The following is a 17236-nucleotide window of genomic DNA, read 5'->3' as shown; positions in this document are numbered from 1 at the left end:
TCCAGTTTTTCTTTTCTTTTCTTTTTTTTTTTTTTTAGTATTTTATTTATGTGTTGGAGTTACAGAGAGAGAAAGAGTGCACAAGCAGGTTGGGTATAGGCAGAGGGAGAGGGAGAAACAGACTCCCCGCTGAGCAAGGAACCCCTAAGATCGTGACCTGAGCTGAAAGCAGATGCTTGACCAACAAGCCACCCAAGCATCCTTGCACTCAAGTTTTTCTAACAACTGTCTTATAAACATGTTTTTAATAATTTTGATTTAGAGCAATTTCCATGCATTAGAGTTACTTAATGCAGTAATAGCCTACATAGTCCAGTGAACAAAAATTATATGGGATAATTTTATTGTCATAATGTCTTTAAACTTTATTATTTTAATAACTACTAAACACAGACTTTCATGTTAGTAATGTTTTAGAAATGACTTTTATTCAGTGGGAAAATGTTCATAGTCAAATACTAAGAGAAAAGGCAGGATATAAAATTTTATATACTGTAATATCTTTTTTTTTCATTTTTTAAAATTTTATTTATTTATTTGACAGAGATCACAGGTAGGCAGAGAGAGAGAAGGAAGCAGGCTCCCTGCTGAGCAGAAAGCCCAATGTGGGGCTTGATCCCAGCACCCTGGGATCATGACCTGAGCCGAAGGTGGAGGCTTTAACCCACTGAGCCACCCAGGCGCCCCTATACTGTATATCTTAATATATGTTTATATTTAGGTATATAGCTATATATTTGTATATACATATATACCTGGGAAAGATATGCTGAAACATTGCCAATATTACCAATATTGTCTTCGACTCTTGGGATATGGCTCCTTGTTCTTTTTTTCTTTATTTGTCCTTGCGTTTTCAAAATGTATTATAATAGACGTGTATTCCTTTTATTATTTTTTTTATTGTTACACATGTTTTCCTTTTGTGATCAGGAAAAAAAGGCCAACTAAAAGAAAAACAAAGTAAAATCAGGGATTAACTGAGTTTTCAATAGTTGTAATAACACTGCTAATAAATTAGACTTTGAAAACTATTCAAAACAATTTCTTGAACTTTTAATATTCTTTCAAGACCTCTGTTCTAGATATGTAATCACCATTTAAGTCTTCCAGATCTCATATTTGGAAGCAAAAATCTATAAATAAGATGTGTTTCTAATTGATTATAATGTCTCATTTTAATAATGAGTCTTTTGCAAAGAGTGGACTCAGGATCAAGATTCGTTCTGGTGGAGTAGTAAAGGGGGTGCTCTGGTAGGCATCAGACTAGCTTCTCTTCTGTCATCTTGGGTCCTCAGGAAGTCCCTTAACCTCTGTTGTTTCTGGTTCCTCATTTGTAAAGTGCAGGGTTAGACAGAGTGGCTTCTGTGGTCCCTTTGGTTTCCAGCAATCAGTGATCCAACCTTGTCTCTTAGGCAGTTTCCGTGTTTAATTGCCAGGGAGTCTGTATTCTGTACCAGGAAGTGAAGGCACAGCCTGAAGGCCCCAACTGTGTGTGTATACATTTGCTTGCTTATTGGATTTCATTTAGAGCTTTGAGAGAAAAAAAGATTAAGCAGTAAATTAATACTTTAATTAATACATTACACTGTTAAAGTTAAAAAGAAAATGCAAATGAAGAAGAAAATTGTAAAATATAACTTCAGTTTCAAAATATTATTGATAGAGGGTCACCTGGGTGACCCACCCACCTGGCTCAGTGGGTTAAGCCTCTGCCTTCGGTTCAGGTCATGATCTCAGGGTCTTGGGATCGAGCCCCGCATCTGACTCTGCTCAGTAGGGAGCCTGCTTCCCCCTCTCTGCCTACCTCTCTGCCTACTTGTGATTTCTGTCAAATAAATAAATAAATAAAATCTTTTAAAAAAATAAAATATTAGTGATAGAGATAAGGGACATGATTTCATTCAGGTATACATTTTGTTCCTTGCCAGTTCATCCGGTGGGGGGAAGCTGAAATATTCTTGTTTTTAAGATTCATTTATTTGAGAGAGAGAGCCTGCACACATGCGTGCATGAGTAGGGGGAGGGGGAGAGGGAGAGAGAGAATCTCAAGGTGACCCCAGCTGAGCATGGAGCCTGATGTGGGGCTTGATATGGACCCTGAGATCATGACCTGAGCCAAAACCAGTAATTGGATGCTCTACTGTCTGAACCACCCAGGAGCCCCAGGAAGTTGAAATATTCTGAACAAAGATAAGAAATACAGTAACAGTATAGTTAACCATATGCTGCAATATAATATTTCAAATAATATTCCAATTTGTCATACCAAAGTTCAGCACAAAGACTTGCGACCATATTGATCAAGGTATCACTTTTATTTAATGAGCCTAAATTAATATCACTTGGCAGTTGTGTCTGAATGAGGCAGTTTTTCCTTTAATTTGTGCCTGAAGTGAGGGAATAGTGTGATAAGCCTTGTAAATAAGATAGTACAGTTCTAAGACAGATGGACTATATAGAAGGATAGATCTTTGTCCCCACAAAGTCCATACTGGCTTTGATAAACTAATAAAAATATAAAACTAGAATGCCAGGTTACATTTTCTTTATATTATTCCTCATGCTTTTTATAATATTAGTGATACTGTACAATAAAAAACTAACAGTAAGAGTATATTTTCTTTCAGCTATTTTAGGACAATTTCATCTTATCCCACTATATATGTGCACACATATGTATACTACATATGTAATCTGTATAACTATGCATATACATATTTATCTGTAAAAAGGACTTTAAAGTGACTTTGTCAGGAAAGCATGGCTCATTGAGGTAAATATAGTATATTTCCAGGGGAAACCCAGAGGCAATCCTCAGCTCTGGGTATAACATTCTAGTAATCAGGGAAAAAAGTACTAGCATACTGTTAACAAAATATTAAAATATTTAAGTACCTGCATACAAACAAATGAGCCATGCAAATATACAGGGAAATGAAGTCCTGTGCCAGGCATGGTGGAGAAATTAACTATCAGTGCTCAATATCAATGAATGCTGGCAACTGAAAAGCAAACCAAACTGAATATAGATTTTAATGAAGACTGACAGAGTGCATGTGGACAAGACAAACAGGTTAATCAAAAACCACCTCAAAGCAAGGAGCATATGCACTACAATTAAATACCAGTTGCTGTGATATTCGCTGTCATGGAGCTCTGTTGCTTCATGATGACTTAATTTCTCTCATCTTGCTGTTCTGCAGGGTTTAAAGGCAAGTGGCTCCCTGGCAGGTTGAATTTTCTATGTGTTCCTTAATCTTTCTAGCTGCACTTTCTTTACATCATACAAGTACTTTTTTTTTTTTAAGATTTTATTTATTTATTTGACAGAGATCACAAGCAGGCAGAGAGGCAGGCAGAGAGAAAGGAAGGGAAGCAGGCTCCCTGCTGAGCAGAGAGTCCGATTGGGGCTTGATCCCAGGACCCTGGGATCATGACCTGAGCCGAAGGCAGAGGCTTTAACCCACTGAGCCACCCAGGCACCCCCATACAAGTACTTCTTGTCATTAACCCCAAAATTTCATCATCTAGACCTTTTTTTTTTTTTTTTTTGCCACCATCATGGCAAACATCCAATGCCTACCATGTGACTGGCATTCTTTTGTGGGCTTTACAAAAATGAGCTCATTTAGTTCTCACCACAGCCCCAGGAAGAGGATACATCTGTTACCCCCTGTATTGGTTTGTGTTCCTCCAAAAGCCAACTCTATACAAGGACTTGGGGGCAGGTGGTTCTTTGGAAGATGATCCTGGAAGCAGCAAGTAGGAGTAAAGTGACGCTTATTGTTGATAAGTCATTTTCTGCTGTGGGGAACTGGGGCTTAGTCCCAGAGGGACCCTATGAAAACTGTATGAATCACCCTTCAGAATCAGCCCACAGGCACTTGACATTGCTGCAGGATTTAGCCAATAATTCCCATCTTTCATTGGTTGAGGGTCACTCATTGGGGGTTAACGTCCCAGAATTCCAGCCTTCCTTGTGTATGGATGCAGTATAGCTCAGTGGCCAGATAATACCATCAGAGAGCAAAAGTCTTTGACCTTTAAGAAATTATCTTACAGATGATCTCTGAGGTAACAAGTTGGAATGAGTGGAGCACCAATGGGATCTCTATATCCTTACTTTATGGATGAAGGAAGTAAGTCATGGAGAGGCTGCCTAACTTGCTCAAGGGAGAGTGGGAATGGGAGAATGGTGATTCACAGGGCAGTCTTCATTACAGAGGAACCATGTTAAACATACAGAGAGATGGGAATCCCATCCACTGCAAAGTTATTTTAGAACTACCAAAATTATGCCACATACTTTTGACAAAGTATTTTATGTAGTATTTTATATATTTTATGTAGTATTTTATATATTATTTTATGTATTCCTTATCATAATACCTTTAGTGGCATAATGTTTGTCTTCAGTAGCCTGGCTCGTCCCTTTGTTTCATCTCTTGCTGTCAGCACGAAACCTTTCACCCTTACTATGGAGGGTATACAGGGTAATTGGGAAGACATTTTCTTGGAAGGAAAATACATTTTTTTTTAAAGATTTTATTTATTTGTCAGAGAGAGAGAAGGAGTGAGAGCGAGCACAGGCAGACAGAATGGCAGGCAGAGACAGAGGGAGAAGCAGGCTCCCCGCCGAGCAAGGAGCCCGATGTGGGACTCGATCCCAGGACGCTGGGATCATGACCTGAGCTGAAGGCAGCTGCTTAAACAACTGAGCCACCCAGGCGTCCCAGGAAAATGCATTTTTTAATGTGTGTATAAAAGTATGGAAATATTTTTCAAGAACCTCAGAGTATATGAAAGCTTTTTGGAGTTTTTTGGTTAAATATTGGTGTTGGGAAATATTCTGAACTATATAGATGGAGAGGAAGCTTTCACAACTCTCTTGCCATAAAACTTGGCTTAATCTGATTAAAGAGAATATATAAATCAGGTTTATTTACCTCTCTCTAAAGGGATAGAGGAGATAAAATGGAATAAATATGGGTAAATATGTGCATATGTGTATGTGGTGATAAGGGACAATGAGAAAATACTCCCGGAAGTTTGTTTAGCTCATGTTCTCAGAGTACGGATGCTCTGTGTAGGTCTGTCTTCTTGTTGCCTCTAAAGAAGAATTTGGAGAAGAAAGGCAGTTTCTTCTTCATTCCTCCCCTCAACCAGCCAATAGTAGTTTTTCCTCTGGTAATCACCAAAGTTGGTGAAAATAAGCAATAAGTGAGGAGGGGAGAAGCCCAGAGGCATTATGATAGAGAGCCAGTCTTGAGAGGAAGAGGGTGATCCTCCCCAGACAAGATACACTCTCTACACATCTCTGAATTTAAGAATTCTTACAGGCTATTTTCATGTATTTAGGGTTGAAAACAAATGCAGTGTGTCTTGCCACTTCTACTTGCCTATGAGTGTGATAGCTGGTGGGTCATGTTAGACTGACTCACAAAATTTGGAAGCCACCTCAGAATCTTTCCCTGTAGACTGCTCCAGGAGCTTCTGGCACTTAGCAAGGACAGGCCAAACCTATTTAGCATCCCTGCCCTGAAAGTTAGCTCACTGAGAGAGGGGCCACAGCTAATTTATTCATCATTATAGCCCAACTCTTTCTTATGGTGCTGATATATCATAGACACTCCATACATCAAACTTACTGATAAATAAACTGTAGCTAATGTGTGCTGACTCCCCAAGATAAGGTCATGTGTACAGGACTAAATGGGGGGAGAGAATTGAAACACATAGGAAGAACAGAGAATCCACCTTATAACCAAGGGCTAATGGTATCCTACATACCTCAGTTGTGGAGAAACTTCAAAGAATAGAAGAGATTACTCTGTCTTGTTTTCCTTCTCAACATTATGATTCCCTTGCTGAGGCACAGGAGACTATTCTTCTGGTTTCGCTTGAAAAGGGATATTTCGATCTGTCTTCCAGGTGTAGTTTTAAATCTAAAATAAAAGACTTTGACAAGGATACATGGTCAAGACATAGAGACTGCTTAATGACATCATTAGATCAAGACATAAACAAGTAATAACTTATTTAATAAGTAGTAAGTGAATAAGTAAATATAAGCCCACAGGGAGGTGTATGGCAGGAAGCTCAGTGGTAAAATCATCATGCAATGAATCAGAGGGGTGACTGGCAAGGTTACACCAAGGAGAGAGAACGACCCTTTAAGAAAGGCAGGTTTCATTCAATGTATATATGGATGGAGAAAGGAGGAGACCTGAGTTTTGTGGAGTTCTCACGGCGTGTCTGGTGTGGTGATAGTCACTTCATATACATCATTTCACTTAATCATCATGATAGGTGAATGGCATTAATTATTAGACCATTTTAAGTGCAGAAACAAAGTCACAAAGTCACTCAGGAGTGGGTCCATCCAACTCAAAGTGCCAGTTCCTACCAAATGAGGATTGTCAAAAAGAAAGGGGTGATGGTCATTGTGAAACATACTAATTAGAAACTCCAGAGACAAACAATGGGAGTCTCTCTTCAAGCACTAATCAGACAGAAATGTCCAAATGGGTTTGTGGTCTTACCAAAAAGAAGAAAAAGAAAAAAAAAGAGAAAAAGAAAGAAGGAAAAGAAAAGAAAAATTAATGATTTCCAGAAAGAACAGGTGGGCTAAAATCTTTACCTGAGATTTGCTCTGGGGCAGCCTCCTGACTCCCAGACCATGACCATTTGTCCAGGGAAGGTTTCCCTGCAAAGCTATTTGAACATCAGAAATGCTTGGCAGACTTGTCTTGATGGTTGAGATAGATGAAACAGATTAGATTAACAAAGCTGATGCCACTAAAAACTTGAATATATCACAGAACCAAGCCCAGAGGGCTTTGAAAATACACCATGCCAGGGCTTCAGTTGGAATTTTGGGCTCAGATTTTAGTAGTTGGGCTCAGACTTTAGTAGTTGTTATTGTAACTCCCCAGATGGTTCTAATACATAGCTACTTAAGATAACTACTCTAATTTAATAAATTGGCATTCTGGCTTATGTATTTTAATAATTTGTGAGTTACCTTTTTCCATGTTATAGTATCTTGTAAGTTTGCTTTCCATTGTATAGTCAATTTGCTCTCCACGTAAGAATAACTTAGGAGTTGGCTTTCTTGTGAGTTGTACACGCTCTGGGGACTCGTCACTAACTTGAAACATTTTCATCCACAGTTCTGAGAACAGAACTCTGTAACTAGTCAATTTGCTCTCCATGTTGTAATAACAGGAGTTGACTTTTGTGAGTTGTACACTCTAAATCTAATCTCTCCTATTGTGAGGTTACTGTCACACTGAGGAACAGACCTGCATCATGGTGAGTTTTCCAAGGTCACAGCGTTCTTTGAGTCCGCTAGAGCTACAATGTCAAACACAGCATTGTCAGACACAAATGGCTGTTTAAATTAATTAAAATTAAATAAAATAAAAATCCAGTTACCTGGCTACAGTAGCCACATTTCAGGTGCTCAGTAGTTGGAGGTAGCTAATGACTACCATATTGGATAAGGAATATTTCAGTTACAGATTCTATTGGGCAGTCCAGATTATTAAATAACCAAACCTCTCTTGCAGACTTGTCATTCACTTTATCCTTTTATCCAAACATGTACTTCCCATGCTTTCTCTCAGTCTAAAATAACTTTACCCACTATTTGATATATCATATTACCCTTTTTATTTGACTTATCAGTAACAGGATAGAAGTATTTCAAACTCAGGGAAGCACACACTGGGATCCGGAGAGCAAATGTTGGAAGATTAGGTGGAGCGAGCCAAATGGGGTCACAGCTTTTCTCAGAATTGCTTGTAATTTTATATCTCTGTATGTCTTTCCTGTTATCAAATATTTGTCTGACCTAAACCATAAAATTCCTGGAAGAAAGAAAATATATCATAACAAGGCTATATTTTGCCTTTATAATTTGTATCTATTCACCATATGTTAACAATTAACTGTGTGGGCTTTTTTTTTTTTTTTTTCCAGTTAGGGAAAGGAATAAGACAGGAGAATTTCTAGGTAATTAAAATGTTAACTCTTAGGACCTGAGAGCTTCCTTTGTTTCTGGTGAGAATAGAAACAGCCATGCCTACTAGAGTGATGACCTTAAGAAGACTGTGACTCCGTTGCTTTGAGGAGCACTTCAGTAGGAGTTGGGAGGCCTGGAGTTTACATCCTGGCTTTACTCTTTTTTTTCCCACTTTATTTTATTTCATTTCACTTATTTTATTTTCAGTGTTCCAGCATTCTTGTTTATGCACCCAGTGCTCCATGCAATACGTGCCCTCCTTAATACCCACCACTAGGCTCACCCAACACCCCACCCTCTCCCCTCCAAAACCCTCAGTTTGTTTCTCAGAGTCCATAGTCTTTCATGGTTCTTCTCCCCCTCCGATTTCCCCCAACTCCCTTCTCCTCTCCATCTCCTAATGTCTTCCATGTTATTCCTTATGTTCTACAAGTAAGCGAAACCACCTAATACTTGACTCTCTCTGCTTGACTTATTTCACTCAGCATAATCTCTTCCAGTCCTGTCCATGTTGATACAAAGATTGGGTATTCATCCTTTCTGATGGAAGCAGAGAAGTCTTCTTTGGAGAAGTGTTTGTTCATGTTTTCTCCATTGTATATATGGACCACATCTTCTTTATCCATTCATCCATTGAAGGGCATCTTGGCTCTTTCCACAGTTGTCGACTGTGGCCATTGCTGCTATGAACATTGGGGTACAGATGGCCCTTCTTTTTCACTACATCTGTATCTTTGAGGTAAATACCCAGTAGTGCAATTGCAGGGTCACAAGGTAGCTCTATTTTTAATTTTTTGAGGAATCTCCACACTGTTTTCCAAAGTGGCTGCACCAACTTGCATTCCCACCAACAGTGTAAGAGGGTTCCCCTTTCTCCACATCCTCCCCAACACATGTTTACTGTCTTGTTAATTTTGGCCATTCTAACTGGTATAAGGTGGTATCTCAATGTGGTTTTGATTTTAATCTCCCTGATGGCTGATGATGATGAACATTTTTTCATGTGTCTATTAGCCATTTGTAAGTCTTCTTTGGAGAAGTGTTTGTTCATGTCTTCTGCCCATTATTTGACGTGATTATCTTGCTTTACTCTTTATGAAACTTAGACCCCAGGCAGAACTCCTAACTTCTCTCATTCTCATTTTCCTGATCTGTCAAGCCGAAATCACAGTTGAGAAGCATACAAGACCCTCTATTTTTTTTAAAAGATTTTATTTATTTCAAAGACAGAGATCACAAGCAGGCAGAGAGGTAGGCAGAGAGAGAGGTGGAAGCAGGCTCCCTGCTAATCCCAGGACCCTGAGATCATGACCTGAGCTGAAGGCAGAGGCTTAACCCACTGAGCCACCCAGGCATCCCAAGACCAACTATATTAAATGCTCTGGGGACTCGTCACTAACTTGAAACATTTTCATCCACAGTGATCTCGAGTTTTGAGTTGGATATTGTCCTTACTCCGGAACACGTATTATCCTTTCTTTTCCTACTATTCACTCTGAATACTTACTGCAAATTGTCCAAGCATCCTGACTTTTCTATAGAAAGTTAAAATAGAGAAAGTGCATCTTACGGGAGCAAAACGGTAAATATTGGAATTCCATTTTCCAAAGAGGTGGGGCTGCCTAAAAGTTTCAACATAAATAAATAAAGGCAGGGCAGGGCAAATGTGAAAGTTAAGATTTGAAGAGAGAGCAACTTTTTTCTTAACTTACCAGCCCTTTCTAAAACAAATTTACACATAGGCCCATTTACGTTTTAAAAGAAAAAGTCACAGTGGGTCATCGGGGAAAAAAAACAGAACACTAAGGATGGTCTTGACCCATGTCATGAGAACTCAGGAAAATCTGAAGCTAGGGGACTGTGAATCTAAAGCAAGTTGGTATAATTGCTATAATGGTTTAATATAAGTATCTTCTGAATTATTTTGAATTGAACTGTTGAAGGCAAAGAGTGAATGGCACAGCAGAAGGTCTACTTTGGCATAGAGCAAAAGTATACTTTCACAAATTTCCAGCCTCTCTAATGTAGAGTAGTGTCTTCAGTAGTTAAACATTTCCATTATGTTACCGGCAAACAGAGAAGAAAGAGATGCTCCCATTTTTCTACTCATTTCACACCTGTAACAAAATAACACCTCTGACCTTTGGAATCACTCAATTTTTAGCTGAAAAAAATAAGGTCCCTTTGTCACTGGTGGCCATTTCTAGGTCTTTACATTAAGGAAATTTTCTCTGATCAAAATGCCTAGAGCATTTAGGAATCCATCAAGAATAGTTACTATGCTTTGATGAACCGAATGAGGAAGTCTGAGGAAGAAGCCTAAGGTAGATTGTAAGTTAAAAAGGAGTTATAATTTCTGCATTTGAAGTAATGAAATGCCAACTGTTTCTTCCATTGGGGAGAGAAAATAAATAGTAGTTTTTGTTTAATACAAACGTTTACAATTTTATTTATTAAAGATAAATACCTTTCTTTTTCCCTAAATATTTTATTTATTTATTTGACAGAGAGAGAGAGAGAGAGAATGAGAGAGAGAATGGCAGGGGGAGTGGCAGAGGGAGAAACAGGCTACACCCTGAGCAGGAAGCTTTCCAAGGGTCTCGATCCCAGGACTCTAGGATCATGACCTGAGCTGAAGACAGACGCTTAACAAGGCAGATGCTTAACGATTGAGCCACCCAGGTACCCCAACTACCTGTTTGTTATTATTGAAATTTTACAAAATATACATAGTCACAATAGAGAAAAAAAACATTTCCACCTTTGAGGAAAAAATAACTAAATCCTTCCTAATCTTTGTTTTTGTGTATGTATCTCTGTGCTTTCACAAGAAGAAGTTCCTACAGTAGATAATGCTTTGCAAGCTAAATTTATACTTAAGATATTATAAACATTTAATTCCTGACCATCACATAATCTTTATAATACTTTAATATCTGTGTAGTTTTCCATTCTATTGATACAGTCTAATTTATTGAATGAATCCCTTTCATGTTGGGCATTTATGTGGTTTGTGTTTTTTAGGATTGTAAAATGCTGTGATGTGTTTATTAGGTTGATTCTTTGTATGTATTTTAATTATTCCCTTGGAATAAACCGCTGGAATGGAATTACTGGGTTTAATAATTGGTCTCTTTCTTGTATTTCTGTTACCTACTTCTTACCAGAGAGCTCTTAGTAGAATACAGAATCTTTCCCAGCATTGGATGTTGTCAGTTGTCTCCTAACTTGTAACAATTTTATGGATAAAGAATTATTTTTTGCTTTATTTTACATTCCTTCGTCGCGTTCTCAGGTTGGTTGTACACTGTCGTATCTTGTTTGAAGGGCTGTTTGCTCACAGAACACCTGATGCGATGGAAGAACTTCCTTCTGTCAGCCTTTGATGCCCACAGCATGGGCAGAGCTGCTAGGATGGGGAGTGGAGAGAGGATTTGGAGAGAACAGCAGTGGAGGGAGGAGGGAGGAACATCATCACCATATCAACCAGCATGTGTGCTGCACATAGACATGCTAGTATTGCTCTCACCAGAAACAGAGAACTGGGGATGCCTGGGTGGCTTGGTCAGTTGAACATCTTTTTTTTTTTTTTTTTAAGATTTTATTTATTTATTTGTCAGAAAGAGAGAGAAAGCACACAAGCAGGCAGAGAGGCAGGCAGAAGCAGAGAGAGAGGCAGTCTCTCCGCCGAGCAAGGAGCCCGATGCGGGACTCGATCCCGGGACACCGGGATCATGACCCTAGCCTAGCCGAAGGCAGTGGCTTAACCCACTGAGCCACCCAGGTGTCCCGAACGTCTTCCTTTGACTCAGGTCATGATCCTGGAGTCCAAGGATCAAATCCCACATCGGGCTCGCTGTTCAGTGGGGAGCCTGCTTCTTTCTGACCCTTCCGCTCTCGTGCTTTCTCTCTCTCACACTCTCTCTCTCTCACTCAAATAAATAAATAAAATCTTAAGAAAAAAAAAAAAAAAAAGGAGACCTAAGAGAGTCCTTCTACAATCGTTGTTGCAAAACACCTCCTGCTTTATCTCCAGAGACCAGGCCTAAACAATTAATTGTGAAGACCATTTTGAAGTGCCCACAGAAGCAGCACAGCAGGCTAGATAAGGGCACCCACTCTGGAGCCAGAGTTCAAATCCTGACTTTGTCATTTGTTGTAACCTGCATGACAGTGGGCAAGTTACTTAGTCTGTTTCTTGAGGCATAAAATAGGATAATAACAGTGCCCCACTGATGTGAAGATGAAATGACTTAATAAATCCAATGTTCTTAGACCAGTGTCTGGTAAGCAGGGATATGTAAGCATCTTTTATTTTTGTTAATTTTAATTTTTTGAGAGAGAGAGTGCTCATGCAAAGGGGGGAGGGTTGCAGAAGGAGAAGGAGAGTGAGAACCCAAAGCAGGTTCCACTCTCAGGGTAGAACCCCATGTAGCACTCAATCTCACGACCCTGAGATGATGACCTGAGCTGAAAGCAAGCATCAGACACTTACTGACTGAGCCACCCAGGTGTCCCTGGAAGGATGTTTTAAACAAAATTTATGAAGTCCCTAATATGGCACATAGTAGCACTTGAGAAATGTAAGCTGGAGGTATGTAATACATTAAAAAAGACCATAAATGTGTAAACAAATTTCAATATATGTGGTTTAGACGAGACAGGTACTAGGTGTTAAAAGGTAGTTTTAGTTAAAAGGTAGTAACCAATAAAATCGTGAGTCTCATACAAATATAAAATAACCCACATCAAAGATTTTTATTTAAGTCATTCATTAATAAGAAAACTAGTAAGAGGAGCCTGGGTGGCTCAGGTCATGATCCCAGGGTCCTGGGATCAAGACCCACATCAGGCTCCCTGCAGAGGGAGCCTGCTTCTCCCTCTGCTTCTGCCAATCTCCACTGCTCGTGCTCTCTCTCTTTCTTGCAAATAAGTAAAATCTTTAAAAAAAATAATAATAAATAAGAGAACTAGTAAGGTATTGTACTTAGTTTGAAGAAGAATCCAAAGAACAGACAAGTGAATGGGGGATCAGTGTTAAGATGAATTTGTGGATAAATGTAAAGCTGATCTCTTCCACAGGGCAGAAATCAGTTTCATCTCCACCAGACAAAATTCCTTTGCATCTCTGTGGACAAAAATCATTTGCTGCTATCAATCTTCTATTGAATTAGAAAACAAAGACAAGGAAAGAAAGTAACTTTATGGTATCAGATCACCAGAAGAAGCCCCTAGACACCATCCTTGGAAAGAATCCTTTTGTCTCTTTCCAAAACTTCCCTAGTTTCCTTTGATTTAAGGAAGTATGCAACTAATTATTCTGAAAATGACTGAGGAGTGCCTGGGTGGCTCAGTTGGTTAGGTGTCCAACTCTTGATTTCAGCTCAGGTCATGATCTCAAGGTCATGAGACTGAAACCTGAGTTAGGTTCTATGCTGGGCATGGAGCCTGCTTAAGATTCTCTCTGTTTCTGCCTCTACCTCTTCTCCTCCACCCCGTTCTCTCTCTCTCTAAAAAAATAAAAATTAAAAATAGAAAAATTTTAAAAAATTATTGAAATTATGGCATTGAAGGGATCTGTGACATAACTTAAGCCTCAACACTTAGCAGTTTTGTGGAACAATCACTTTTCCTCTTTGAGCATCAGTGAGCTTTTCTGTAAAATGAGGATAACAGTATCTAGCTCATGGGATCTCTTATTAAGATGAAACATGCCCAAAGCTCCTGACACAGTGTGTGACTCACAGCAGACACACAATAAGCAGTAACTATTCCTGGGCTAATTATAATTAGCTGAGCCAACCAAAGAATAATTGCTCAGTTTTGCTTCTACCACACAGAGTCAACCTAGGTAGAAGTTACATACAGCATTTGGGAGAGCCCTGGGGAAGGCAAGCGTGTGGCTCCCACAAGGGACACTGAAAACATCAGCTTGGTAAGAGAATGCTGAGAATGGTAGAGAATGCTGAGAAATAATGCAGGTGTCGGTAACATCCAGCTCTGAAGGGGCTTTGGAATCCATACACAAGTTTTGGCTCTGTCGATAAGCAGCCAATTCAGCATCATCTGGAATGCAGTTCCCTGGGCCTCACCCCAAAACTAATGACTTAATAGCTGGCTGTTGAGATTGTTTATTTTATCAGGTTACCCAGATGTTGCTTGAGCACACAGAGCTTTTTAAGTCACTGGTGCAGATAAAGGACATAAGACTTTTTTCCTGGAGTCATGTTCTTGAAATTTGGGAGTAAAGTAAAATGAGGGGCCTTCCAGCCAGTGTATAGGATAACTTTCTGGATGAAAAAATGAGGTGAGCCTGAAGGCAGAGGGAACCGACAGGAACAGGTGTAACCCATTGCTCAGGTGATGAGGGACTTCACTAAGGTGGGAGTTAAAGTGACTCCAAACATTATTACAAAGAAGTAGAATTTAATGACCAAGTGGGTAGGAGATTCAATATGGAGGACAGGCAGTGTTCAGAACTGACCTGATTTTAAGTCCAGGTGAATAGAACAGAGATTCACTGACGCAAATGGAGAATTGAGAATGGTTGGTTTTATGGAAAGTTAAGCTCAGTTTGGAGCATGTTAAAGGATGATGATACTTTTAAGTGGAAATTTACAGAAAATAATTGAAGGAAGGGGAGGGGTGGGGAGACTCCCAAGCTTGAGTGACAGGTCTTGGCTAGAACAATAGATGAAATTTTTAAGAAACATCCTCAGATAAGGCTTCTCTGTTTCCCTTCCTCTTTAAAGTTTATTTATTTATTATTATTATTATTATTATTTTAAGATTTTGGTTTATATTTGACAGACAGAGATCACAAGTAGGCAGACAGGCAGACAGAGAGAGAGGAAGCAGGTTCCCTGCTGAGCAGAGAGCCCGATGCGGGGCTCGATCCCAGGACCCTGAGACCATGACCTGAGCCCAAGGCAGAGGCTTAACCCACTGAGCCACTCAGGTGCCCCAAAGTTTATTTAATTTTTTTAAAAGATTTTCTTTATTTTAGAGAAAGACAGCACAAGTCAAGGGAGGAGCAGAGGTAGAGGCAGAAGGAGAAGTAGGCTCCCTGGTAAGCAGGGAGCCCCATCCCAGGACCCTGGGATCAAAGGCAGCGCCTTAACCAACTGAGCCATCCAGGCGCCACTCCCTTCCTCTTTAACTTGTCAAAATATATGTTTTTTCACACACCAAGTATTACATGAGTTAAATGCTAATCACTTGACAAACCTAAAATGACTGTTTAGGTATTATCCCACTTGTAAAACCTAAAATGACTGATAGGTATTATCCCACTTGTAAAAAAAAAAAAGAAAAAGAAAAAAGAACAGCTGTATTTGTAGTTTATTTCAAAGGTCAAAATATATGGCATAGATGATAAAGAGAACATGTTTAGTTATCTTCCTCTTTCTAAACAAGATGTAAAGTCCTTCATATTTGGGAAGATGGTTAGAAATTCATTTGTATACCCCAGTGAGGTTTTTGGTAAATGCTTAGTTGTTGTACTAAATTTTAAAATGATTCTTGGGGGGCGCCTGGGTGGGTGAGTGGGTTAAAGCCTCTGCCTTCAGCTCGGGTCATGATCTCAGGGTCCTGGGATCGAGCCCCACATCGGGCTCTCTGCTCAGCAGGGAGCCTGCTTCCTCCTCTCTCTCTGCCTGCCTCTCTGCCTACTTGTGATCTTTCTCTGTCAAATAACTAAATAAAATCTTTTAAAAAATTAAAAAAATAAACTAAAATGATTCTTGGGGATATCTAACAATATACAGCATCCCCCTATCCCTGCAGGTAAGCCTGTTTCTGGTAAATACCATGGGTTCAATTCCCAACTGTGCTACAACCCTTTGAGAGGCTAAATAAGAAACTTGGCTCATATGGGAATTGTCTGAAAATTAAAAGTTAGTGTGTGCTCCAAGTCTCAGACTCACTTGGCCTCCTGGGAAACTTCCAAGTCCTAGATATGTCCTCAACCCAAATTGTCGATCCAAACTCCTCTCTTGGTTACAGAAGAATCACAAAAGGGCACACAAGGAGGCTTTTCCTGCTCTTCAAAGATTCACATACTTCTAACACAGTAAAGCTGTTTTATTTATTTATTTTTTTAAGATTTTAAGTAAAGGTGTTCTTAAAAAGCACCTTTGATTCTAAGTGTTTTAATTTGTGTCTTGATCCTACTTTTAGCAAAAAAGAAAAACTGTACTATAATCATTCAGTATGTACAATGATCAAAATGTTTTATCGATCACTGTGTCAATAAAAAGATGAGCAAGTTCCCAGAGAAAATAACTTCCTTAATGTGCTTCAAAACTCCAGGCAGTGCCCTATTTGAACAAGGATTAGAATTTATATACATTTTTATTATTGCCTGGTATTTGGCAGAATGTATTTTCATACAATGTCTTGTAGAGAGCAATAAAACACATTCTGTAAGGAATTCCATTATATATGAAATATTTATTGAGTCTAAGTGAATACCTTCTTTGCATTTCTAAACTTGAATTTATGCTTATGTTGTTATAAAAGTCACACTGTTTAGAGTAAGTTTATATTTTTTTCCTGTCCTTAACAGTCTATATTTGTGTCAATTAATTTAATAATAAAGTTGCTTTGTATACCTATTTTTTTTGTGCTTGTAGTGTGTAGAAAATCAAAGCAAGTTCAAATGTACTTTTTATTAATGCTTTATATACTTAAATTTTGCATTGTATCATATATGCAAAAAATACATTCATTTATTCATTTGACAATTACTTAATGAGCATCTCTCATGCTCCAGACACTTTTAAGTGCCAAATATACAGCAGGAAATGTAGCATTATGTACTCCAGAATTTGCCCTTTATCTAATTATAATGGTCCTCTCCCCTCAAGTAGTAATTTGATCCAAGATTTATTGTAATTCAACCTACAGTTTGCTCCTAAGAAGCAGAGGTCACAAGAAGAAATCTCTTACAGAAGTGAATTTAGAATTCACATTTTAATTGATTCCCGTTAGTCTTCAGTAATATGAACACCTCTGCTTTCAGGTGTAGGATTTTACTTTCTTGGAAGTTCACATCATAAGCAAACTCAGCATTTGTTTACTTCAGTCAATTCATTCATTTGGTCCATGAGCAAAGGCCGATGCAGTATGATTGGTGAGAAATGTTTGAGTCTGGTCATTTTAACTGCAAATATGTTATAATTTATGTCTTTAGAAATATAAGATAGT

The 17236-nt window shown here is 38.8% G+C and overlaps 1 protein-coding gene across 1 annotated transcript in view; it reads left to right on the top strand.

Annotated features, from left to right (window-relative positions):
* SCIN (scinderin) overlaps positions 1–17236 on the top strand; it is a 75834-nt gene that overhangs the window by 27000 nt on the left and 31598 nt on the right. The window lies entirely within an intron of this gene.

This window comes from Mustela nigripes, chromosome 4, assembly GCF_022355385.1.
Source record: "Mustela nigripes isolate SB6536 chromosome 4, MUSNIG.SB6536, whole genome shotgun sequence".
Lineage (NCBI taxonomy): Eukaryota > Metazoa > Chordata > Mammalia > Carnivora > Mustelidae > Mustela > Mustela nigripes.
Note: the sequence above shows the minus strand (reverse complement) of the source record. Positions and strands in the feature narration are given on the sequence as shown.